The sequence below is a fragment of the Balaenoptera ricei genome, chromosome 1 (genome assembly GCF_028023285.1).
Source record: "Balaenoptera ricei isolate mBalRic1 chromosome 1, mBalRic1.hap2, whole genome shotgun sequence".
Lineage (NCBI taxonomy): Eukaryota > Metazoa > Chordata > Mammalia > Artiodactyla > Balaenopteridae > Balaenoptera > Balaenoptera ricei.
The window spans coordinates 25803402-25831239 of record NC_082639.1 but is presented as its reverse complement, the minus strand read 5'-3'; the positions used below and the strand labels follow the sequence as shown (position 1 = coordinate 25831239).

Genomic DNA, 27838 nt, shown 5'->3' with positions numbered 1-27838 from the left:
CCCGCACACCTAGAGCCCATGCTCCACAATGGGAGAGGCCGCCACAATGAGAAGCCCACGCACTGCAACCACGAGTGGCCCCTGCTCGCCGCAACTAGAGAAAGCCTGTGTGCAGCAATGAAGACCCAAAGCAACCAAAAATAAATTAAAAAAAAAAAAAGAGTATTCACAGGGGGAAGGAGGTTATGAAATTAAAGACTCCTGTTTACAATAGCATCAAAAATAAAAAATACCTAGGCATAAATTTAACAGGAAATGCACAAGACTACTCATGAAAAAAACCAAGGGACACCAGAGAAGACTATGGAAAATCAAACCCTTCAAACAGGAAGATTCAACATATTAAGATGTTAGTTCTTCCTAAGTTATTTTATAATATAACATGATCATAATAAAAATACCAGCAGGTTATTTTAAGATCAATACAAGTTGATGCTAAAGTTTTATGGAAAAATAAATATACCAAAGAGCAGGAATTAGCACCAACAGATATTCAATTATATTACATATTGATACTTCATCAACAATTAAAACTGTGATGCTGGTCATAAAGAGAAGGACGGGGGGACTTCCCTGGTGGCGCAGTGGTTAAGAATCCGCCTGCCAATGCAGGGGACATAGGTTCGAGCCCTGGTCTGGGAAGATTCCACATGCCGCGGAGCAACTAAGCCTGTGCGCCACAACTACTGAGCCTGAGCTCTAGAGCCCGCAAGCCACAACTACTGAGCCCACATGCCACAACTACTGAAGGCTGCGCACCTAGGGCCCATGCTCCACAAGAGAAGCCACGACAATGAGAAGCCCGCGCACCACAATGAAGACCCAACACAGCCAAAGATAAATAAATAAATAAATTTATTAAAAAAAAAAAAGAGAGAGAGAAGGACCAGTGGAGTATACAAGGAAATCCAGAAATGTACCCCAGTATATGCGGGAATTTAATATATGATGAACAATAAAAAGATGAGCAACTTACTAACTGGCACTGGGACAATTTTTAGCCTTCTGGAAAAAGAAATTAAGATGTATTTTCACCTCCCATCGCATATCAGGATAAATTACATATGGATCAAAGACTTAAGTGTGAAAATAAGGCCATAAAAGTGCTAAGAGAAAATTTGGAAGATTTATAAACTCAGAGTGGGAGAGGCCTTTATAACCATGACTCAAAATACAAAAGCCATAAAAGAAAAGATTGATACATTTAATTACATAAAGATAAAACAAAATTCTGTATGGCAAAAAAATATCACAAAAAGGCAAAAGACAAATAACAACATGGCAAAAATGTCTGTTAGAGAAAGGGCAATCTCCATAATATACACCAAGCTTCTAAGAAATTGGCACAATAACCTAAGATAAAATAAGACAAAGGATAGTTCACAGAAAAAGAAATACAAATGTCCCTTATCATATGAAAGGATGTTCAAACTCAGCCATAAAAATATAAATGCAAATTAAAACTATACTCTAACACAACACTGTAAAGCAATTATACTCCAAAAAAGATGTGAAAAAAAATAAAACTACACTGATGTTTCATTCTTCCTCTCTCAAATGAGCAAAAAAATCCAAACATTTGATAATATTGATAAGACTGTGGGAAAGCAGGCACTTTCAATCTTTACTGGCAGGAATATAAATTGGTATGACCCCATGGCAGGCAATCTGGCAACAGTTCTCAAAATTATAAATGTATATATTCTCTGACCAAGCAATTTCACTTCTGGGAATTTATCCTACAGGTATACTGGTACATGATCAAAGTGACATATGTACATAGTTATTCACTGCAGCACTGTTTGGAATAGCAAAAGACTAGAAAAATGTCCATCAGTAGGGGAGGACAGTCATATGGAAAGATGGCTATGATACATGCATGACACATATGATACATGATACACATAGTTAAGTTTTTTTAAAGAAGGGAAGAACAGGGACTTCCCTGGTGGTCCAGTGGTAAAGAATCCGCCTTCCAATGCAGGGGATGTGGGTTCGATCCCTGATCGGGGAACTAAAATCCCACATGCCGAGGGGCAACTAAGCCCGTGTGCCACAACTACTGAGCTCGCACACCTCAACGAGAGAGCCGGCCTGCTGCAAACTACAGAGCCCACGCACCCTGTAGCCCATGTGCCACAACTAGAGAGAGAAAACCCGCATGCCACAACGAAGAGCTCACACCACAACGAAAGATCCCGCACACCTCAACGAAGACCCCTGTGCTGCAACTAAGACCCAACGCAGGCAAAAAAATAAATAAAAATAAATTTTAAATATAATAAAAAAATTTTAAAAAGCAAGGAACAGAGTATATATGTGTGTGTGTGTGTGTATACATACACAAAATACAAGGGAAAAAAGCAGAAACTCTGGAAGGATTAACAAGAAACCCAGGATGATGGTTGCCAGTTGGAGGCAAGGTGGGACCTGGGAGACAGAGGCAAAGATGGAAGGGAGACTTTATATGGTAGACTTTTTTAATATTTTGAGTTTTTAAAAAAAATTTTTTAAATTATTTATTTATTTATTTTTGGCTACGTTGGGTCTTTGTTGCTGCATGCAGGCTTTCTTTAGTTGCAGCAAGTGGGGGCTACTCTTCGTTGCGGTGCACGGGCTTCTCATTGTGGTGGCTTCTCTTGTTTCAGAGCACAGGCTCTAGGTGCGTGGGCTTCAGTAGTTGTGGCTCACGGGCTCTAGAGCGCAGGCTCAGTAGTTGTGGCGCACAGGCTTAGTTGCTCCGCGGCATGTGAGAATCTTCCTGGACCAGGGCTCGAACCCGTGTCCCCTGCATTGGCAGGCGGATTCTTAACCACTGCACCACCAGGGAAGTCCCAATATTTTGAGTTTTGAATCATATGAATATATACTAAAAAATAAAAATTTTAAAGTGTGTCAAACAAGTGGGTGAAATATTAACTATCTGTCTTACATTTAGCCAGATCTAGGTTGTAATTCAAGATTAAGATATCTTGGGAGCTCTCAGAGTAATGATATTCTGTGTCTACTTAAGTCAAGATTCATGTGCTACATGAACAAGTGACAAGATGACATTCCATTATGAAACGTTAAGAGGTTGTATTTCTTGGGAGAAAGAGAGAGAGAGAAAGAGAGAGAGAGACAGAGAGAACAAACCAAGCTACTGCCACATGAACAAACAGCTACACTATTGCAATTGTCAATCTGCTTACTGGTCTGAACACAGTGATGATGACTGGAATGGGAAGGAAGGAAAAGATACAAATGTCTTGAATGGGAAATAAATTCATGGGTCTTGATGGCTGATTGAAAAATCCTACTGCATATTTTCAGAAAGCCCCACTGTAATCCCCAGAGCTCTTATAGTTCTTATTCGATTTGCCTAATTGTACCAAAATGTACCACGATTTGTAATTGGCTGTGGAAGGCTAGAGAGACATAAAGAGAACACAGCGATTTTAAAAACATAGGTGTTTAGCAGTATCACTAACAGAAACTAGGAAGCCAGGAGGAAGAAAGCCAGGTTAGAGAAAAAGCAATGACTTAGGTTTTAAGTACATGGTGTTTGATGTGAGTGGGAAATCAGGTAGCCGTGGCCAGAAGGCCACTGGAAATGCTAGTCTGAAGTTTAAGAGGGGAAGTCGGACTTGAAGGTGAAGACGTGGGAGATATTTGCAAATAGAGATGAAGGGGTTCAGAGGAAATACGGGCTGAGGTGAGAACCAGGAGGACTGTGCCGACCGTGGAGCAGAATGGGGAAGAGAAGCCAGAGTTTCAGACAGAGAATTACAGGGAGAATCAGGAGAGCATGTGACATGTACACCGAGGGTGGGGAGCTTTAAGAAGCAGTGAAGGGGTCAACACGGTGAGAAATGAAAGGGCCACAGCAATAATAATAATAGCAATGTGCACTGTCTCCTGAATCCCGACACACAACAACCTATCAGGTAGATGGTATTGCTAGCCCCATTTTACAGAAAAGGGTATTAACCCAGGGAATCCCCTGGTGGTCCAATGGTTAGGACTCCCTAGGACTCTGTGCTCTCACTGTTGAGGGCCAAGGTTCAATCCCTGGCTGGGGAACTAAAATCCCATAAGCCGCAGCAAGGCCAAAAAAAAAAAGGGGGGGGCGGATATTAACCCAGACAGTGACTCCAAAGCTGCAGGATGTAACCGATGAGCTATACTCCTTCAACACTGTCTCGGGGAGAGCTGGGAGATCAGAGTTCTGACACTAGTTCTATCACTAAATCAGCTATATGTCCATGGACAAGTAACTTTCCCTTTCTAAGTTTCATTTCCTTCTCTGCAAATAGAGGGTATTGGTCTAGATAAACTCCAGCTCTTATGTAAATTTGAGTTTTTGATTAAAACAGAATGGAAGAAATACATACACAAGATAGGCAATGAATTAAAAATTTAGCCATAAGTGAACAGGGAGACCTGGCCAAGAAAATCAGAATGTTGACTGTTTTATACAGTGACTTTTCAAGCAATAAACCCATACTCTGATACATAAAATCTATAATTGCAAAACTCTACCTTTTATCTATATATTTAAGTCAGGTATAACATCAAGAATTAAAATTTTTCATACCTGGAAATTTATAAATGCTGCTCTTGAAACCCTGCTAAGTTGATTGAATGGAGTACAAAAAGGGAAGATTCCAAGTCTGTGTATGAAGGATTGTCCTGTAGAGACAGAAAAGAGCTATTTACAATGAACTTCTGTAATGAGACAGAAACATCTGCTAAGGTACATAATAAATATTTATTCAAATAAATTATATGGGAGCATTTATGAGGTATCATTTTTTAGCATATAAAAATAGATCATCTGGCACAGAATATTAGCTGATGGGAATCTTATCCACCTATCTATCTACCTATTTATAACCCAAACCTTAAAATTAAAATCTGCAAGAAAAGATTTCCAAAATTAAAATATATTATGGCAAACTGAAAGCAAACATACTTTTTAACTTTGAGAATAAAGTAAACTTCTTAAGACAACAGATATTCAAAGGCAGGTCAATGGATGAAATACCAAGACAGCAACATATGTTCTATTACTCTTTTCCTGCAAGTGGCATCAATATGATTTGCAAGAAAACCAAACAGAATAGCTTTAAAGATTCAACTTGAAAAGTTAAACATTTCTTTAAAACTCTATGGTTAAGAGGGAAGTGGGGGAAAAAAGTCCTACTACATATGTTCAGAAAGCCCCACTGCAGTCACCCAGATCTATCATTCGATTTGCCAGATTGTACTACAGTGTACCACAATTTGCGAGAGGAGCTGCAATAACGTGTATTAAAAATGTTTCAGTTTCTACTATATTCCAAACCCTGTTCATTACCAAAAAAACAAAATCTGTTCAACTATTTTGTTCATTGACCATGAAGTTTTGTTAATGTAGTGACTGTTAAAGCTTTATGTCCATAGGCAGTGGAAAAATGAATTTAATGCTTTTTAAATCAATGAATTAAGCTAAGAATTCCCGCCAAAATAATTTTGACTAAATTAATGAAATCACTTTTTAAAATAATATGTTTTTTTCTGATTATAAAAGTATTATATACTTACAGAAAATTTTAAAACTACAGGGAGGTATAAAGAAGAAAACAAAATGAAATAACTTTTAAATGAGCATCCTGAAAACACCACCAGAGAAAAGAGAACTGCTCAAATATACTTTAGTTAGTAAAACAAATGCATCAGCTACCCACTCATGAGGAGGTCTAAATTCTGGCAACTTAAACCATTCAAAACACTGCTGTTTAAAACACTGACCTAGAAGTTTACAAAAAAAATTTTTTTGAACAGCAACCAAAAGAGAAAATAGCCAAGATGATCTGAGTATTCCATAAAGTGTAATGTGATTTCCTCTTATGATTGGCAAGGTTTATTTAAGAAGAAACAAGTCCCACAGTCTTTATAGGTGGGAAGAATGTGAGATTTTTAAATTTGTTTTTTAAATAAAGGGACAAAAAACAAACAGAGCAAAAGGTGATGGAGTTGGGAAGCAGTAAACCTCTGACAGTGGTTTATCAACACTTTTTATGTGTTTACATTTAAAGTACAGCAAAGAATAGAATTGGCTATGAAAAGGATTTTAAGAAATACCCATAATTAAAACAGCAGGATCTAATTTAGGGGTAAACTAGGATTCTGTACTTGCAGGAACAAAACAAATAACTTTTGAGAACAATTCCTCCCGACCCTAAAAGCTCATCTACCCCTAGCCCCAGTGAGCAAGGAGGGCACTTAGTAAAGGGTATTCACTTTGATAGCTTTAATGTCACTATTTCAACAATGCTACTTAAGAGCACTAACTAGCACTGTCCAGTGTACTGGGTCTGTACAGTGGCAAGCAAAATTAATTCTGAGGCTTTTTAAGAGAACTGACTTCTGAACATAGTCTGTACCCAAAACAGTTTATACATACTTGATGAAATGTCAGGTTTAGTGATAACCAAGTTCTACCCTGACAGAAATTAGTTAAGAGTAGATTTGTGTATTAACCCCCAGCATCCTTTCTAACTTCCTTGTGGAAAATGAAAAAGACCATTAGGCTTCCCTGGTGGCGCAGTGGTTGAGAATCTGCCTGCCAATGCAGGGGACACGGGTTCGAGCCCTGGTCTGGGAAGATCCCACATGCCGCGGAGCAACTGGGCCCGTGAGCCACAATTACTGAGCCTGCGCGTCTGGAGCCTGTGCTCCGCAACAAGAGAGGCCGCGATAGTGAGAGGCACGCGCACCGCGATGAAGAGTGGCCCCCACTTGCCACAACTAGACAAAGCCCTCGCACAGAAACGAAGACCCAACACAGTCAAAAATAAATAAATAAATAAATTTCAAAAATAATCTGTTTGTACTTTAAAAAAAGAAAAAAAAAAAAGACCATTTCCCAGACTCCTTTACAGTTACGTTTCCCCATGTGAAATGGGGCCCATCCATCAGATGTTCTTCTGTGAGATTTGGAAGGCAGAAATGAGGTGGGAGCCATCTTTCTGCTGTTCTGGCTGTTAATGCTGGCAAGCACATTTATGGAAACATTGGGTTTTTCTGCAGCATTCCAGTGTCCAGAGCCTCATGGCTGTCAAGAGACAAGTTTGGTGGAGACAGCCGTGACCAGTTGGTGGGTGTTGAGGGGCAGTTTCAGAATAGCAATTTCTTGACCCTTGAATTGCAGTGAGCAATGTCATCTGGAACTCAGAAGTGCCAGTGGTGGCCTCCCGATTCCCTCCCCTGGAGGCCCTGTTTGGCAGTCTGGTCCTGGGAATAATTTCTGAAGGCCCAGCCCAGAGCCCACTCCTCTCAGCCCTTCCAATGATTCTGCAAACGAATTAAAATGCTAGAGCGGTTGCTCTTTCCTGCAACTAGGCCCAGATGACATATTAGCACATCAGTTGCCTCAAAATGTAAGCAGAAGGGTGATCAGTCTGTGAGCAGCAGTACTGGGCAGTGTGGTTGCCGGAACAGGCTCTGGAATCAGACTGCCTAGGTGCAAATTCTGGCTCTGCCACACATTAACCTCCCTGGGAAGTTAACCTCCCTGTGCCTTAGTTTCTTCATCTGTAAAATGGGACTAGTAATAATACCTATACCTTCTAGAGTTATGCGACACAGTAAATGAAAAGATAATCTAAGTAAAGTGCTTACAACAGTGGCTGTCTTATAACAAGCCCCTGAGAGATGTTAGCTATTATTAGAGTAATAATAGTAATCACTATTATTAATTATGCAGGCCACTTTAAAACACTGCTTTAACTGAGTAGGAAATGTAAACATTTTAGAATTTTATTACCACACATTTTCTTGTAGCCTAAAGAATGCTAACTTATACAAAAGTGGACACAGAAAAAATTTGGTTCCCATATTTGTATACTCAGAGAGAGTGATCATTTCAAAACCACAGTGTACCTGAGGATAGCAAACCTCTACTCTAACTAGTCAATTAATTAGTTACTCTAACTAGTTATTGTAGACCTCACTCTAAGGAAGAGTTATTCTTTTTTTTCAACTGAAGTATAGTTGATTTACAATGTTGTGTTAGTTTCTGCTGTACAGCAAAGTGATTCAGTTATACATACACATATATTCATTCTTTTTTAGATTCTTTTCTCATATAGGTTATCACAGAATATTGAGTAGAGTTCCCTGTGCTATACACTAGGTCCTTGTTGGTTATCTATCTTATATATAGTAGTGTGTGTGTGTTCATCCCAAGCTTCTGATTTATCCCTCCCCGCCTCCACATTGCCCCTTTGGTAACCATAAGTTTGTTTTGGATATCTGTAAGTCTGTTTTGTAAATAAGTTCATTTGTTTCTTTTTTAAAAAAATTAGATTCCACATATGAGTGATATCATATGATATTTGTCTTTCTCTGTGTGACTTACTTCACTTACTATGATAATCTCTATGTCCATCCATGTAGCTGCAAATGGCATTATTTCATTCTTTTTTATGGCTGAGTAATATTCCATTGTATATATGTATCACATCTTCTTTATCCATTCCTCTGTCGATGGACATTTAGGTTGCTTCCATGTCTTGGCTACTGTAATTAGTGCTGCAATCAACATTGGGGTGCATGTATCCTTTCGGATCATGTTTTTCTCTGGGAGTGGGATTGCTGGATCATATGGTAGTTCTATTTTTAGTTTTTTAAGGAACCTCCATACTGTTCTCCATAGTAGTTGTACCAATTTACATTCCCATCAACAGTGTGGAAGAGTGATTCTTTAGAAACAATTTTTGCCATTTTCCCATTTCAAATGTTACCTCATTAATTATGCTCTATGAACCAGGGGTTTGTTACTTAGGTTTTTTTTCAGCTTCATTTAGATATAACTGACAAATAAAATTGTAAGATATTTAAAGTGTACATCGTGGTATACATATATATTGTGAAAGAATTCCTCCCATCTAATTAATTAATTAATTAATTCCTCCCAGTTAATTAATACATCCACCACCTTATATATTTATCTTTTGTTGTTGTTGTTGTTTGGTGAGAACATTTAAGTTCTACTCCCTCAGCAAATTTCAACTATACAATACAGTGTTATCAACTATAGTCATGGGGCTTCCCTGGTGGCGCAGTGGTTGAGAATCTGCCTGCCAATGCAGGGGACACGGGTTCGAGCCCTGGTCTGGGAAGATCCCACATGCCGCGGAGCAACTAGGCCCGTGAGCCACAACTACTGAGCCTGCGCGTCTGGAGCCTGTGCTCTGCAACAAGAGAGGCCGCGATAGTGAGAGGCCCGCGCACCGCGATGAAGAGTGGCCCCCACTTGCTGCAACTAGAGAAAGCCCTCGCACAGAAACGAAGACCCAACACAGCCAAAAATAAATAATAAATAAATAATTTTAAAAAAAAACCAAACAAACTATAGTCACTATGTTATACATTAGATTCTCAGACCTTGTTCATCTTATCGCTGAAAGTTTGTGCCTTTTTACCAACCTCACCCTACTTCCCCTACCCTCCAGTCCCTGACAACTACTTTCCTACTCTCTGCTTCTATGAATTGGACTTTTTTTTTTTTTTCAGATTTCACATATAAGTGATAACATGCAGTATCTGTGTTTCTCTGTCTGGCTTAATTCACTTAGCGTAATAAACCCTCCAGGTCCATCCATGTTGTCACAAATGGCAGGATTTCTTTTTTCTCATGGCTGAATATTATTCCAGTATATATACAGTCATATTATATATATATATAATAATATATATATCACATCTTATTCATCCATTCATCCATTAACAGTTAGGTTGTTGTGTTATTCAAAACTTAGCTTGTTTTTAAAATGTTATCACAGAGGAGGTTTCATAAGAATGAGATGTGTATAAGATTTGCAATCTCAAAGTTTAAAATTTTAATGTTTAGGCTTAGAATACTATTCTAATTTACATATTAAGAAGGTCTTAGATAAAATGATGGCCTGGTTTGGTTTGCAGAAGTGTCTTCTGATGATAAAAAATATATTGTAGATTTTGGAATAAAGCTTCCCCCAAATATTCTGAAATTGTAAGAACCTTGTGTTGCGCCTTATCCAACAATGCCATTGAGATAGAGGGACCTGAAGTCTAAACAAAGGTGTTTGTTATACCCTCGACGGTTCAGATGCTGCTGAGAGTCCAGGACTCAAAGCAGTGCAGATTTACTGAAGGGTTAGAAACAACAATTGAAAGAAAGCAACTTCATCCTTTGATTCAGTAGTTAGGTTTACACTGTTCTGAACTTCGTACAGCTATACATTTTTTTCTCTTCCTTTTTTTTAAGAAAAAATCTTTTAATTCTATTTTCATGAGGTCAGATATTCAAACTGAAATGTGAAATGTATTCATTCAATACCTATTTATTGAGCATCTGCTCTATGCCAGGCTATCCCTGGCCCTGGGAATACAAAGATGATGACATGTCAAAGATCAGTGCTCTAGAACAACTCAATGTCTATCAGCAGAGAGAGAGAGTCAGAGAAAGAGAGAGAAAGAAAATACTCCTAGTAGAAGTAAACTATAAAACCAAGGAAGCAAATGACTTTGCCTGGGAGTGTCCACAAAAGTTTCCAAAAGGCAGAACCGTCGAGTCTTGAAGGATGAGTAAAAGTTCATACATGAAAAAGAGGACAAAGGGCATTCTCAACAGAAGCACCAAGGGCAAAGGCACAGACAGGTATTAAACAGCATGACCTCTTCAAAAAAAGTGTGCTACGGCTAGAGACTCAGGGTCTGTGGAGGGACAGTGGAAGATGACGGAGAACAGTATGTAGGTTCCAGATCCTGAAGTCCCTCCACTTTTGTAGGTTTGGGGCACTTTTGAAGGATTTTAAGAAGAGTGACATGGTTATAGGTCCACCAATGACTAGCTATGTGACTTAGTCAAGTTGCTTAATTCTAAGCATCAGTTTCCTTTTTGTAAAGTGGGGATACTGACTGTTAGGAGGCTCTAAGGAAGTCTGTTAAGAGGATTACATAAGATAATAGCTAAGATAAATAAGATTAACAGCAATAAGAAAAAATTAAGACAAACAGCAATAAGCACATGAAAATATGTTTAGCATCAGTAGTCAGTAGGGAAATGCAAGTAAAAAATCATAATAAGATACGACTTCACACCCGTTAGGATGACTACAACACACACACACACACACACACACGAAAATAACAAGTGTTGGCCAGGATGTCGAGAAATCAGAACCTTCATGTACGCTGGTTGGAATGTAAAATGGTACACTCATTTTGGAAAACAGTCTGGCAGTTCCTAAATGATTAAACACAGAGTTACCAAAGGACTCTGGAATTCCACTCCTAGGTATATGTCCAAGAGAAATGAAAATATGTCTCCATAGAAACTTGTATACAAATGTTTATAGCAGCATTATTCATAATAGTGAAAGAGTGGAAACAACCCAAATGTCCATCAACATTTGGGAAAATGGATAAACAAAATGTGGTAGATCTATACAATGGAATGTTATTCAGCCATAAAAAGGAAAGAACTGATTACCTGCTACAACATGGATGAACCTTAAAAACCTCAAGCTAAGTGAAAGAAGCAAGTCACTAAAGACCATATATTTTATGATTTCATTTATATGAAATGTCCAGAATTGGCAGATGAAACAGACAGAGAGTAGGTTAGTGGTTGTCGGGGGTTAGGGAGATGCAGGAATGGGGAGTGACTATTAATGGATATGGGGTTTCTTTATGCAGTGGTGAAAATGTTCTGTAATTAGAGGGTAGTGATGGTTGCACAACTTTGTGAATACACTAAAAAACAGTGAATTGTACACTTTTAAAGGATGAATTTTATGGTATATAAGTTATATCTTAATAAAACTAAATAGCTAGTATTTGAATGTTTACTAGGCACAGTACTAAGCATTTTACACTTATTATCTTATTCCAGTCCTCACAATAGCCTCATGAGGTAACTGCTGCTGTGATTCACATTGTATAGATCAAGAATTGGAGGCACAGAAAAATGAAAAGAAAATCTTCTCCAAGCCTGCGCAAGGAGCAGCTGAACAGAGATTGGAATTCAGGCTGACTGATCTCAAACCAGCACTCCTAAGTCTCGCACTTTTCTTCTGACCATAATGTATGCAAAATGCCTAGCACAATACCTAGCATGCAGTTAGGGCTGAATAAATATAAGGTATTATTGTTATGATGATCCAATTTGTATACCCAGAAGAAAACCTGAGACAGCATGGAGGAAGAGAAACAGTGGGAGAGGCAGGGCCAGCGAGGTCATTTTAAAGGCTTGATGCAGTTGTCAAAGCAAGAAATGGAGAGGAACTAAATTCAGGCAGAGGACAGTGAATAACAGAAGTGATAACAGGAACCTTTGCAAGAAAATAGGAATTGTCCTATAAATTGGGATCAGTTACAACTTGATAATACTACAAAGCATTAACATAACCTGCATTCATAATTGTACTCTTGAGTCACCAGGAAAGGTTTAAGTTATTCTCAAAATATGTGATTAAGTCATGGAAATGGGTAACACGTTTCAAATTTTCTTTTCAGTAGATTGACCTTATAAGCTGAAACAGCTAGTTGTACTAGTTCATGTAGACAGTCCAAATTCCATTTGAAACATTTAAAATATCTATAAGAGTTTAATATCTATAATAGTTCTAAGAATATTAAAGAATTAATGATTCCCATCAAGTTCAAAGATCTTTAAAGGTGGGTGAAAAAGACAATTACATATTTTAGAAACCATTAAGTGCAAAGGTCTTTGGAACAGAAGGAAAAGACATGAATTTCCACAAGCAGACGAAAGATTTAGGTAACGAGTGTAACTCCAATTAAGGTTGTGGGATAGAAGACCATCTTTATAAAGGCACATAGTTTTTAACTAAGAATTTAGTGTGTCCCATCAGGGTCACCAACACAAATCTCATTAGCCTTCTTAGCATAAATCTCTGGGCCATAAGGAACTTCAGCAAACTGGCATGGTAACTGTATGGATAAATATCTTTTAACACTGGAGAGATTTAGAATTAAGTATAAAAGTGTTTAAGAAAATCAAAACCATATTTGGGAAAGTCTCAATGAGAAGATGGTATTTAAAGTAAAGACCAAAGGAGGTGAGAGAGAGTCATTTGGGCACCTGGAGGAAGGGTGTTCCAGGCAGATGGGACGGCAAGTGCAAAGGCTCTGAGGTGAAGCAGGCAAGGAGGATTGGAGGAACATCAAGGAGGGCTGGGGAGAGCAATGAGAGATGGAGTCAGAAAGGAAGGACAGATCGTGAGGCAGGTAGGACATCATGGGACCAGTTCCTGTAGGACTTTGTAGACTACTTAGGGGCCTTTGGCTTTTGGTCTGAGTAAGATGGGGAGCCACTGACCAATTCTGAGCAAAGAAGTGACAAAAACTTCACTCAAGGGGATCAAAAAGCTTGCACCAAATCCTTTAAATATTATAAACATATAGTTAGGCCACTGAAAAGGTTGAGCCTCTTAGATGTAAATTCCATTTTACCTAGAAAATAAGATTTAAATGATATAGGATGAATCAAGTATTACCCTATCTTACAAACTTTGGGGCTCAAATCATCAACAGCAGAGCTGGTGATTTCAAGGCCATGAGATAAAGTCTGGCAGAGGGCCGTCTTTCATGGGGTTGGAAATTTACATGACTTGGAAGAAGCCTAGGTCCTCATGATGCCTCCTTCTGACATTTTACAGCCAAACCCAAACATGCCCATTTGGCCAAGGGTGGCAGGTTAGATTCTCACTTCCCATTTACTGCTTGTGTGGCCAGAGGTGCTCCCAGGAATAAAGATATCTGATCCGTGGTTATCAGTGAAGGGCTCTTCTTGTTCCAGGGGTCTCACAAACCCAACCATACCCGAGGCTTGGGGAAGATTACAGAAGTTTGAGCCTTGGTTCTTCTGCTGAGGATTTTAGACTTGTTCCTGATAAAGATCAGTTAAGGTCTTTAGAGCACGGTAGCGATATGACTTGCTTACTGGAAGACTCTGGAGGTGACTTTAGGAGGAAATAAAGAGCAAGAACAGGAGGCAAGGGCGCTGGAAGGCTGCCACCGGTCACCTGGCTTAATGCTTAAATGCTTAATGTGTTTCCTCACCTAGAAAGTGGAAAAAGCATCAGCCTGACTGGGTGGTTGTTTTATGTGAAATAATTCATACAGGCGAAAGCACTCCATTTACTAAAGTTCTGCAAATATAAACGTTTATTAAGAACAGAAGTAATACTGACGTGTGTAGTTTAAAAGCCCAATGAGAATCTACCGCTTCCAAACACGTCTTGGACTAAACCTAACACGATGTTATATGTCTACTATATCTCAATTTAAAAGGGAAAAAAGAAAAAGGGGAGGGGAAAAAAAAACACGCCTTTGAACGATACAGAGCCTGGCTACTGACACAATCAATAATAAATAAGCACATTTGAAGGGGAAGGGGCCAAACCTCTATTAACTTACAAAAGATGCCGTCTGCATAGGTAGGAAGTGCGTCTGTGTGGGTCCGTCATAAAACAATAATTATAGCACAATATTTGTTAGGTATAGTAAGTCTGCCTTGGGTTCTAAGCTCGGATCTGTCGCATCACGATATAAAACCAAAGGATGAAGGATGTACGGAGAAACTCGGACCACTGCCCAGGCAGCCACCTTCCCGAGGAAGCGCCCGGGGCCGAAGGGGTGAAGCCCCAGACCTCGGCCGCCCCATCCCGCGGGCCATCCATCACTCGCCGCGCAGCCCGAGCCCGGCCAGCCGCCGACCCTCCGGGAGTCCGCGGCGCCCGACGGCTCCAGACACGCCCGGCACCGGCCCCGCGCCGCCTTCCAGCCGCCGCCGCCAGGAGGCTCCGCGCGCCTTCCCGCCTTTCCCCGCGCCGCGGCCGAGCCGGGCCAGGCGGCCAGGCGGGCGCGGCGCTCAGCGGGGGCGGCCGGGCGGGCGCGGGCGGCGACGGCGCGGCCATTGTCCCGCTGCCCCTCCCGGGCGCGCAGGCGGGCAGGGCCGGGCGGCTGGGCAGGCGCGGCGGCCGCGCAGCCCGGGAACCGGTGCGCCCCGCCGCCGGCCGCCTCTCCTCGCCGGCCGCCGTCCCGAGGCCGGGTCCTTTGCGCCAGCCGGCCGCGCCTCCTTTGTGACCGTCTCCAGACCCTCGGAGCCGACGCACCGCCGCCGCTGCGCCCCGGGCTGCAAATGGCGCCCGCTCGCCTCTGCGCCTCCCGCCGCTCTCCCGGGCCGGGGACGTCCGGGGGGCGCCGCACCCGGGCTGCATCCCGCCGCTGCCGCCGCCCGGGGCCAAAGCCCGCGGCGCCTTAGCCTGCGCCCCCGCCCGCAGCGAGGCTCGCGGGCCCGTCCCGGGCTGCCCCGACGCCCCGCCCGCCCTCCGCCCGCGCCGCGCGCAGCCACTTACCGCGGGCCGAGGCGCACCGGCGGGTCGCGTGCGCGGGCCGGGGTAAGATTCCCGGTTCTCGACAGGGGAAATACCCCCTTTCGAAGCCGTTCCTTTGCGCCCTAAAACAAGTAGCCCCAACGTGAGAGAAACAAAAGGTATTTGCTGACGTGGGCGTTGGACAGAAACGCCCGAGGGCTGGGGACACAATTAAAGGGGCAACGCACAGATTTCAGGCACCAACCAGCAGCTTCGCCCACTCCCCTGCCCTTGCCTACACCCCGCTGCACCCTCCAGAGGCACTGGGGTGCCCGGATCCCCTAGCAGTTGACTACAGAGTCATTATTTAGTCAGGAGCTTAAATTTTAAATTGTACTTTACGTTGGGAAAGGCGCCTCCGGAGGGCAGAAGGGCTGGATTTCTAGGATCTGGGGAATTTGGTTTAGGAAAGAGGGAGGGACTTAGGCGTGCCCACAATTACTGTGTAAGTACATGTGACATTATTGTACTTAAGTTTAGCAACGTCAAATGGAAGAGATCTGCACAGAATTTTTCCCTTTATTGAAGCACTCGTTTTAGTCGGGGATAACCTTTTCTAAATCTCTACAGGTCACAAGCATTTTCTTTGAAGAGGATAACCCAAGAAGCTGAGACAAGAGAAAATAACTCTTGGTTAAGTTCAGAGAAAAATATAAAACTAGTAAGAATAGCAGGTTTTGTGTTTTCAAATACAAAAATTCATTGTATATCAAGCCTTTCTTCTGACATATTTATGTCCCTAATATTTAGAGTTCTGACGTCAGGTTATATATTTGCTAAAATCTTAAGTCACTGAATTTTCATTGTTACTACGGAAACAATTCTATAAACTAAATTAGTTTTCTAGTTCCTTATGTTGGGATCAGGTACTGAAAAGTACTGTGATATAGTAAAACTGAAAAAAAGACTAAAATTTTCAAAACATTTAGTTTTTGATGGATTTCTCTCTTATGTCATACTCAGTTATACTGGACAAAGTTTATTACTTTGGTTTGATCATAATTAGCTATGCGTTTTGAGGATCATACTCTCTACTAGAAGGATACAAAATATTCACAACTATCTCTTAATGTCACTTCTATATTACTCTTGAGTTGTTTTCCTATTTAGTTGCATTTCCTCACATTCTGCATAGGTAATTGAAAACGTGCTTGAAAGCCACTTGGTATCAGGAGTGTTGGATGTACTCAAACTCTTTTGCTAGCATCCCCATTGAGAATTCTGCCAGAAAGACCTGGGCATTGTTATAGCAAAAGGGTTTTTTTTGTTTTGTTTTGTTTTTTTAGCCTTAATTAATTAAAACATGCAAAAGAATTCTACAAACTTGTTCCTCAAGAGAGCACATCAGATGGGTGATAAACTCTTTGTTTCAAGGAAGAAGTAATGGGAATTTTTTTCCCTCAACTTCCCCCTCTAGCTTCTGCAATTCCTTTATATATTTGGAGAATTCCTTACATTATGAGTAATTGGTAGGAGGTGGAATCTGCCTTCTGCAACAGAATCTGGAAATGCCAGTGACTTGCTTTCCCAGAATCCCTTGTGGCTAAGACAATGGCCAGGATCTATACTTTGATAATCGGATGCACCCACCAGGGACTTTGAAGAGGGAGCTGTGAGAAGCAGGAAACTCAGAGAATCTTTTCTGGCAGCGGTGATAGTTGCAGCAAGATAGTATCTCCAGGTGCCACAGTGGCAGTGCCGCTAGTGGCAGTATCCCCTGTCCAGTGCCAGTGCTATCAGTGGTACCAGCTGCCATGGCTCTGCTGAGAGCAGTGTTGGTATCCTCACCAGACCAGTTCTGTGGTATGACTTGGCTATTGTTTCTGCCTGGTTAGCATAGGCTCCAATCCCTGTGCTTTGCTCTTCCTGTGATTCTGTGAACTTTTAATACATTCATTTCTGTTTAAATCAGCCAAGGCCAGTCTCTGTGCAACTAAGAACTCTAACTAGTACAAAATGTTAAAAGGCATTTGGACATATGGCCTGAAGCTTAATAGATAAAATTGTTGGAGGTAAAATGTTGTCATCAATGTTGTATAGATGGGAATTAAAACCATGAATATAGATAGAAAAGAGAATATGAAGTAAGAGAAGAAACTAAGAACCAAGCATCACCAACTTCATCATCCAGTGGCTGGCTAGAGGAAGATGAAATTGCAAATCAGTCTAAGAAGTGACTAGAGTAGAAGGAAGAGATGTGGGATAGTGTGGTGTTACAGAAACTAGAAGAGAGTAATTCAAGAAGAGAGAATTGGACAATAGTGTTAAATACTTCTCTTAGCAGTCTAAGAGAAAAAGTCTATTAGACTTAAAAGCTTGGAAATCATTGACTTCAGAGAACATTATTAAGCTTGAAAGAAGGGAGCAAAATCCAGATTATCGGACTACGTGGGGATGAAGAAATAGAGATGGTGAGAATAGACAACTCTTGAGAGATTTGGTTATAAAGGGTGATATTCCAATTACTATTGCTGTGTAAAAAGCCAACCCAAACATAGTGGCATAAATCAAAGATTATTTTATTGTGCTCATGGATTCCATGTGTTGCAGGAAGGTGGACCCCTTCTAGGGCCCAAGAGTGGGCTCTTGTCTAACACTCGGAAATGAATTGTCTGAGGAGACACAAGTGCTGACAAAGCAAGAGACTTTACTGGGAAGGGGCGTCCAGGTGGAGAGCAGCAGGGTAAGGGAGCCCAGGAGAATGGCCCTACCACCTGGCTCTCGGTCTCAGGTTTTATGGTAATGGGGTTAGTTTCCGGGTTGTGTCTGGCCAATCATTCTGACTCAGGGTCCTTCCTGGTGGCGCGCATCACTCAGCCAAGATGGATTCCAACGAGAAGGATTCTGAGAGGTTGGTAGGAGATATGGACTGGCATCTCTTCTCTCCTTTTGACCTTTCCCGAATTCTTCTGGTTGGTGGTAGCTTGTTAGTTCCACATTCCTTACCAGGACCTCCTGTTGTAAGATAACTCAAGCAAGTGGTTACTATCTTGTCTGGCCAGAGCGGGCGGTTTCAGTCAGTGGTTCCCCTAACACATGGGTCAAGAATTTGTGACTTGAACTGCTGGGAACTGGAATCACCTGGAGGTTTCTTCACTGACAGATCTAGTACCAAGGCTGGTGTAGCCAAAATTCAGCCTCTGTACCCTGGTACCGAATTGAATCTCGGAGACAGAATTTTGGGTGAAGTAGAAAAGAATAGGTTTATTGCTTTGCCAAGCAAAGGGGGCCTCAGAGGGATAATGCCCTCAAAACTGTGTGTCCCGAACTGGAGGGGATAGTGAGGAGTTTTACAGTAATGGTTCAAAGAGGAGGGTATGATCAGCTTGTGGACATTCTTCTGATTGGTTGGTGGTGAGGCAACTGGGAGTCAGCACCATCAGCCTTCTGGTTCCAACCAGAAGGGGTCTGTGTGCTTGTGGACAGCATACAGTTAACTTTTTTCACCTCATGGGGTTTTAGTATCTTCAAAACAACTCAAAGACATTGTTATGTATAGCCCTTGAGGAGGAACCAGGACCCTGCCCCAAGGCTGTACTATTGTTTCTTGACGCTCCTCCCTTGTCTCCGCATCCCCTCCCTTCCCTGATTAGCAACTGTTTGAACCTGCCCTTTGGAACTCAGGGAAGATCATGGAGGCTGAATGAAGCCTATTTCCTGTAATCAAGAAATGGGGGACGCAGAAAGACTTTTTTTTTGGGCTTTGTGCCCAAGAGCCCCACAGTGTCTGCTCTGTTTCACTGAGACTACTTGAAAACTAGGCTCCCCTGTGACTGTCATCTGGAGCCCTACACATGGCCTCTTCATGTGACTTGAGCTTGCAGCATGCTGGCTGGGTTCTGAAAGGGAGTGTCTCCAAGAGCGAGCATACCAAGAGGGGGTATTTCAAGAAAACTAGGAAGGAACTGCACAATCTTTTATACCCAGCTACAGAAGTTGCATTGCCTCACTTGCCATATTCCATTGGTTAAAGTAGTCACAAGCCTACCAAGATTCAAGAAGAAGGGGATATAGCTACGATCTCTTACGGGGAAGAATGTCAGAGAATTTGAGGCTATGTTTTAAAGCTATTCCAGGCAAAGAGACAGGGTATTAGCTAGAAGGGGATATACATAAAAGACTTTAAAATGTTTAATGATGATGGAAAGCATGAAGATGAGAGGGAGATACTGAATATTCAGGAGGAACAATTAATAGTGGCTGAATCTCTACAAATTCAGGGAGAAGAAGATCAAAATCTCAAATAGAGGAGCAGCCCCTAGATCAGAAAAGTGATAACACTGCTATCCCCATTGAAATTGGGGGGGGGGGCAAAGAGAAGAGTATGGATAGGTGTGTTGGTTTAAAAATGCCCACATATTGACACTGCTCCCTTCAAGAGGTAGATCCTAATTCCCCTCTGCATGAGTGTGAGCTGGACTTAGTGACTTGCTTCTAAATAATAGAATAAAGCAGAAATGATAGTGTTGGATTTCAGAGTCTTGGTGATACAGGGGAAAGCAGCGTCCTGCTTTTTCTTTCTGTCTCGGATCAGTTGCTCTGGGAGAAGCCAACTGCCTGAGGATGCTCAGGCAGCCATGTGGAGATGAACAGAGGCTTCCTGCCAATAGCCATGTGAGTGATCCATCTTGGAGTGCATCCTCCCACCCTAGACAAGCCTTCAGCTGACTGCAGCCCCAGCTAACAGCTTGACTGAACCCTCAGGAGAGACCCTGAGCCAGAACCAACCAGCCAAGCTGCTCCTGAATTCCTGACCCTGATAAACCTTGTGAAGTAATCAATGTTTGTTGTTTTAAGCCATTAAGTTGTGGGGGTAATTTTTTATGAAGCAATAGACAACTTATACAGATTGTGGTGATTAAAAGTGCTATCATAACAGGGACTTCCCTGGTGGTCCAGTGGTAAAGAATCCACCTTCCAACGCAAGGGACACGGGTTTGATCCCTGGTCGGGAACTAAGATCCCACATGCCATGGGGCAACTAAGCCCGTGCGCCACAGCTACTGAGCCTGCACACCTCAACTAGAGAGAGAAAACCCACACACCACAACTAGAGAGAAGCCCACATGCTGCAATGAAGAGCCCGTGTGCCACAACAAAAAGATCCCGCATGCCTCAATGAAGATACCGCATGCCACAACGAAGACCTGACACAGCCAAAAATAAAAATAAATAAAATAACTATTTTTTTAAAAAGTACTACCATTGGGCTTCCCTGGTGGCACAGTGGTTAAGAATCCGCCTGCCAATGCAGGGGACACGGGTTCGAGCCCTGGTCCGGGAAGATCCCGCATGTCGCGGAGCAACTAAGCCCCTATGCCACAACTACTGAGCCCATGCTCTAGAGCCCGTGAGCCACAACTACTGAAGCCCACGCACCTAGAGCCCGTGCTCTGCAACAAGAGAAGCCACCACAATGAGAAGCCTGCACACCGCAACGAAGAGTAGCCCCCCGCTTACCACAACTAGAGAAAGCCCCTGCGCAGCAGCAAAGGCCCAGCACAGCCAAAAATAAATAAATAAATTTATTTTTTTAAAAAAAATGTGCTACCATAACAAAAACCTAAAAATGTGACTTTGGAACTGAACAGTGGGTCGAAGCTGGAAGGACTTGTATGTAAGTGTTAGTGAAATCTTGAGCCTTTCAAAAAATAGTAGAGTCCTGATTGCCTTTGAGGAAGCTGTAAATGAGGACTTAAAGGAAAGTCATAAAAATCTTACTGGACATTGAAGGAGATGGTGTCCTTGTTATGTACTGGCAGAAATTTAGCAACACTGTTGCCTACAGTAAAGCAAAAAGTAGAAAATGTACCTAGTGAATTGGGTACTCTAGCTAAGGAGATTTCCAAGCAGAGCATTGAAGGGGTCACCTGTTATCTTCTTGCCACTTGTAAAATATGAAAGAGAGAGCTAAACCAAAGCAAGGACTGTTAAACAAAAGGAAACCAGAGCTTGCTGGTTTTGAAAAGTCCTAGCCTCTCCAAGTGGTAAATGATGCTAAAATTAAGAAATGGCTTCTGAGAACAGATTAAATGCCAGAAAACACAGTCTAAAGATGAAGTCAAGGGAGTAGCTGTAAAAGCCTTTAAGATAGAAGAAAGATCTAAGGTGGTACCTCAGAGCACTGTTCAGTTGATTTTAAAAGTCCTCTAAAGATTAAAGAATGTGACTCGTGGATCCTCTCAATCAAACAATAGAATTCTAAGAAGTTTAAGGGCATTGTTCCTCAGCAGAGGGCCAGGATAGAGAAGAACTTATCTTGAAGAGCTTTGTGAGGGTGCCTTTTGTTTAACAGAGTGAACCTTAAGAAGATTCACAGGAGATCCATGTTTTTAAAAGACTGTTCAGAGGAATACAGCTTGGATGGAAAGAGTCAAAGGCAATACAAAATGAAAAAATATCTTCTGACCCCCAAAATTCAACTAGTAGGATGCAATCTGTGCAAACTATGCAGTTGCAAACATGGGCTGTCTTTTATGCAAAAGGAAGAGTGACTCAGAGGGAAGAACCAAGAGCCCAGAAGGTAGAACCAAAGCCATGGAGGATTATCACTAGGCCTTGAGTCCTAATCAAGGAATTTCCAACATTTGCCCAGCTGGATTTCAGAATTGCTATGGACCAATGATTCATTTGTTCCTGCATTTCTGCCCTTTTTGAATAGGAATGTCTATAGTGGGTATCTTATATGTACCCCCATTGCCTGTTTGGTGTGTATGAGGTAGATAACTTGTCTTTTTAGTTCATGGGTCTTCAGATCAAAAGAAGCTGTACTTGAGGAGCTGTGCTTAAGGAACTACACCCTTAGGCAGATGTGGATTAGAGTGGTCAGAGACTCAATGAGATGGAATTTTTAACCAGTCCCTGAAATACGAACTGGAAATTAATGGACAGAAAGGAAGGGAGTATATTTTCTGAATTGGGGCAGTGGTTTACTGATCATTGCTTCATTTGAATTCTGTTTGGCTGAGAGTGACAGAAAACCCAAAGTAACAATGGCTTAAACAAGGTGGAAGTTTATTTTTCTCTCACAAAAGAATCTGGAGGTAGCTTATCCAAGGCTAGTATAGGAGCTCCATTCTATGAAGCCCTAAGGAAACCAGGCTGTTACCAACTCTCTGTTCTACCATTCCTAAAGTGTGGCCCTCATGCTCCTATTCTAAAATGGACCTCCAACTCCACATTCCAAGCAGAAGGATAGAGGAAGGGGAGAAGAGGAATAAAGGGCATGTACTTGTTGTCTCTTAAGGAAAATTGTGGAACTGCCATATCACACTTTTATTTACATCCCATTGGCTAAAACTTAGTCTCATGGTCACATCTAGCTACAAGAGAATCTGGGAAATATAACCTTTAAACAAGGTAGTAATGTGTATAGCTACATGTTCTATTACCAAAGAAGAAAGAGCGAAAAGATACTGAGGGACAGCTAATAGCCTTCTATAGTCAATATTGTTACTTGTAGAGAATAGAATCCACTCTAGGTAGTTTAAACAGAAGGGGATTTATTAGGCAATATTAGATGGCTTATGAATCTCTAGGTGGTCCAGGGAATCATGTTTAATTGCTGAAAGTTCAGGACATTAGCAACCAAGAGAAACTGCCAACTGTACCACATGGCTATAGTTATAGAACTCCCAATGCTGTCTCTTCTTGATACTATGACATTAGCAATAGACAGGGCAGTCCCTGCCAGAGCTACCCCAGAAGAATCAAGTGCCTTCAGACTCTGCTTGCAAGAAGAGCTGATCTACCCATGAGTATGGCTTCTGCCTCACATTTCTCATTTCCTCCTTTCCAGTCTCAAGTCGATGCATCTTTTTGAACTATATAGCTTCAGGGGAGTCTAAGAAATATAGTTGCTAGCTTTCCAGCCTATGCAGTATAAGAATGCATACTAGAAATTGGGCCATTTGTAGAGATGTGGATGGATCTAGAATCTGTCATACAGAGTGAAGTAAGTCAGAAAGAGAAAAATATCATATATTAATGCATATATGTGGAATCTAGAAAAAATGGTACAGATGAACCTATTTGTAGGGCAGGAATAGAGACACAGATGTAGAGAACATGGTCACAGGGTGGGAAGGGGAGGGTGGGACGAACTGGGAGATTAGGATTGACATATATACACTACCATGTGTAAAATAGATAACTACTGGGAACCTGCTGTATAGCACAGGGAGCTCAGCTCAGTGCTCTGTGATGACCTAGATGAGTGGGATTGGGGGTGGGGGGTGGGAGGGAGGTCCAAGAGGGAGGGGATATATGTATACATATAGCTGATTCACTTCGTTGTACAGCAGAAACTAACACAACATTGTAAAGCAACTATACTTCAATTAAAAAAAAAAAAGAAGGCACACTATAAGGGGATTGGAAAGTATGTTTAGTGAGCCAATACACAGTATATGCAACAGTCCATCATTTTGTATACTAGTTATTCATACAACCTTCCCATAATTAAATTTCAAAAAACAACAATAGCAATAAAATAGTCCCACTTAATATAATTCAACTGTCATTTTAGAAAAAAAAAATTCTCACCCTGTCTGTGAAAGGGAATACCCAATGTCTCATCAGGAACTGCATCAATTTCTGGGAAATGTTCATATCTTATCTGTTCAGTCATAATATAATATTCCTTTTTTTTTTTTTTTGGCTGCGTTGGGTCTTCGTTGCTGCGCACAGGTTTTCTCTAGCTGTGGCGAGCAGCAGCTACTCTTTGTTGAGGTGCGCGGGCTTCTCATTGTGGTGGCTTCTCTTGTTGCAGAGCATGGGCTCTAGGCACATGGGCTTCAGTAGTTGTGGCACGTGGGCTCAGTAGTTGTGGCTCATGGACTCTAGAGCACAGGCTTAGTAGTTGTGGCGCACAGGCTCAGTTGCTCCGTGGCATGTGGGATCTTCCTGGACCAGGGATCGTACCCATGTCCCCTGCATTGGCAGGCGGATTCTTAACCACTGCACCACCAGGGAAGTCCCATAATATGATATTCTGTAATCAAGAAAGAAAATGGGTGTAGCTACTACAGTCCTATTTCTGAAACTGGTCACAAGGCAATAGTTGGCATTTATAATTTCCTTCCTCTACGCCTTAGTCTATGTTCCATATTCCATAATATCTTTTGTCTCCTATGATCTTTTTTACCTCAAATCTATTTTATTAGACATTAGGATTACTCTCTTCTGGATTCTTTTGATTCATATATGCCTGTCATAGCTTTTTCTATCCTATTTTTAACCTTTCCTTTTTTCAAAAGAAATATATGCTTTGGTAAATCATATTGTTGGATTTTTAAAGCTGGTCTGAGAGTCTTGGCCTTTTAGTTTTGAATTTAACGCAATTACATTTATTGTATTTACAGTTAAATTCGGATTTACTTCTGTCATATTTTTTTAATTCTTTTCCCTTAGAGTTTATTACATGATATTGAATATTTTTCCCTGTGCTATAAAATAGGACCTTGTTGTTTACTGTCATATTATTTTATATTTTACATTTGCTTCATGTTTTATTTATTTTATGCTATTGTTGTTGTTCTTCCATATAGTCCATTGGCTATATTGAGTTTTCTTCTGCTGATTTAAAAGTTATATATTTATATTTTGTTTGAATTGTGGTTGCCCTTAATTTATTACCTATATTCATGTTTGTTTGTTTGTTTTACCCTTTTGGATAATTAAATATATAAATATCTATTTCTTCCACTTAACAAGCAAATACTTAAGCACACCCTCATGTCTCTTTTTCTCCACCCTCTGCCAATATTGATATTTTGGTAATGGATTTTTTTTTCTCTTTTTATCTTATTTGACATAAACCTTTTTTCTTTAAAGACAAAGATAAACTTTACCAAAGTATTTGAACACTCTTATTTCTTCCATCTCTTGGAGCATCTCCCAGATTTGTTTCTCATCCTGAGTACTTTCTTCAAGATCCTTTTTTAAACAAATATTTATTTACTTATTTATTTATTTAGCTGTATGGGATCTTTCTTGTGGCATGTGGGATCTAGTTCCCTGACCAGGGATTGAACCCAGGGCCCCTGCATTGGGAGCGCAGAGTCTTAGCCACTGGACCACCAAGAAAGTCCCAAGATTGTTTTTAGATGTTTGTCTTTGTGCAGCAAAGCATCTAAGGCTTCGTGTGATGGAGAATATGTTTATTATGCTCTAATATTTGAATGACAATTTGACGGGATATAAAATTCTAGAATCAGAGTTCTCTTCCTTTGGTACTTTAAAGCATACTGCTCTATTCTTATCTTGCATCCAGTGTTGCTGCTGAGTAGTATGATATCAATTTGCTCTTCCTATGGGGACCTTTACAATTTTCTCTTTGTCTTTGATATTCTTACATTTTACATTTGATATTCTTAGATTTTGTTATAATGTGTCTAGATTTTCCCTTAATGCTCTTGTTTGGCACTCTATGGGCTCTTTTAGTCTAACATCTTTGATCCTTCTTTAATTCTGTGAAGCTTACCTTCATTATTAAAATTTTATTTACTCCTCTCCATTTTCCCCCTTCCTTCTGGGACCCCTAATTTTCTAGATGTTGACATTTCTACTCCTATCCTCCATGTCTCTTGACTTTTCTTTTTATATTCTTTTTGTCCTTTCTTGCTATTTTATGGGAAATTTCTTCAATATGGTCTTGAAATTTGCTATTTTTTCTTCACCCGTATCTGTCCTTCCATTTATTCTATCTCTTGTGTTCTTTCTTTCAAGTATTACATTTAAATGCTAATATTTCTTTGTGGCTATTTTTTATGATTTGTCATTATTGCCTCATATTGTTAATGTAATCTGTTATCTAAGTATATTTATCATTCCTATCTTAAAACTTTGATCCTTTTATTCCAATATTTCTTAGATTATATGTATGTAATTGTGTGTGTGTGATTTACTTTGTGGTTTTTTTATGATGGTTGTATTTTGGCCTGTGAACTCATGTTACCCTGGGAGTATTAGCTAGTCTGTCTGCTAATGCTTCTCACACTGTGCTTCTCAAACTGTGGTGAAGAACCAGATTGCTTTTTTCCCAATCTATTGCAGGCCTATTTATTATATATAAAACTTTTTACACACCTACTTTCATTTTCTGTACTAATTATAAGCCAGGGACATCAGTCCTTGAACTATACTTTGACTAGTATTGTCGTAATGCATATTGGGAATTGGTATTGGTTCAGGGTGGTATATTGTATTAAACTTTCCAACTATTCCCTTCTTTTACTCTGAGAGGATTATATATCATCACCCATTGCTATGTGACTTTCAATGCCTCTCTGGAGACTCCCTGCTTCATTGTCTGGTTTGGTTTTGTGACTGGCTTGGACCAGTGGAATATGAGCAGTGACAGCATGCCTGGTCTGAGCAGGAGCTTTAAGAGGCATCCTTTGTTTCCACCAGCTTTCTTGTTCTTCCATTCTGCTGCAAGAATAGTGTGACCCAAATAGGGGCTGCTCTTACAGCCCAGCCTATGCCCTAGAGTGAAGCACATGGAGCCACAGAAGCTGACCTGCAATTGCCAACATGTAATAAGCAATAAATATTTGTTGGTTGTTGTAAACCAAAGGTTGGCAAACTACAGTCCATGGGCCAAATCCAATCTATTATCTTTGTAAGGCTAAGATTTTTTTTGTCATTTTTGAAAGGTTGAAAAGTAATCAAAACATGCATATATGTAAATTAATTTATGACAAAGGAGCCAAGAATATATACTGGGGAAAGGACTGTCTCTTTAATAAATGGTGTTGGGAAATTGGACAGCCACATGCAAAAGAATGAAACAGGACAACTATCTTATATCGTACACAAAAATCAACTCAAAATGGATTAAAGCCTTGAATGTAAGACCTGAAAGCATAAAATTCCTAGAAGAAAACTCACAGGCAGTAAGCTCCTTGACATAGATCTTGGTGATGACTTTTTGAATTTGACTCCAAAAGCAAAGGCAACAAAAGCAAAAATATGTGGGACGGGCTTCCCTCGTGGCACAGTGGTTAAGACTCTGCCTGCCAATGCAGGGGACACGGGTTCGAGCCCTGGTCCGGGAAGATCCCACGTGCCATGGAGCAACTAAGCCTGTGCGCCACAACTACTAAGCCTGCGCTCTAGAACCCGTGAGCCTCAACTACTGAAGCCCGCACACCTAGAGCCCATGCTCTGCAACAAGAGAAGCCACCACAATGAGAAGCCTGCGCACCGCAACGAAGAGTAGCCCCCACTCACCACAACTAGAGAAAGCCTGTGTGCAGCAACAAAGACCCAGCTCAGCTAAAAATAAATAAATAAATAAATAAATAAATAAATAAATAAATATAACCAAAAAAAAGTGGGACTACATCAAACTAAAAAGTTTCTGCATAGCAAAGGAAACAATCAACAAACTGAAAAGGCAACATACTGAATGGGAGAAAATATTT

At 41.0% G+C, this 27838-nt stretch overlaps 1 protein-coding gene across 2 annotated transcripts in view; it reads right to left on the bottom strand.

Annotated features, from left to right (window-relative positions):
• ZBTB8A (zinc finger and BTB domain containing 8A) overlaps positions 1-15771 on the bottom strand; it is a 57927-nt gene extending 42156 nt beyond the window's left edge. The window contains exons 1-2 of one of the 2 annotated variants that reach the window (XM_059918131.1): positions 15393-15770; positions 4577-4671 (exon numbers count right to left, since the gene is read on the bottom strand). The gene's annotated coding sequence lies outside the window, so the exon portion shown is untranslated. Of the gene's footprint in view, positions 1-4576; positions 4672-15392 lie in introns of both variants that reach the window. The other variant, XM_059918141.1, reaches the window with a different exon arrangement.
• Between the last annotated feature and the right edge of the window lie 12067 nt (positions 15772-27838).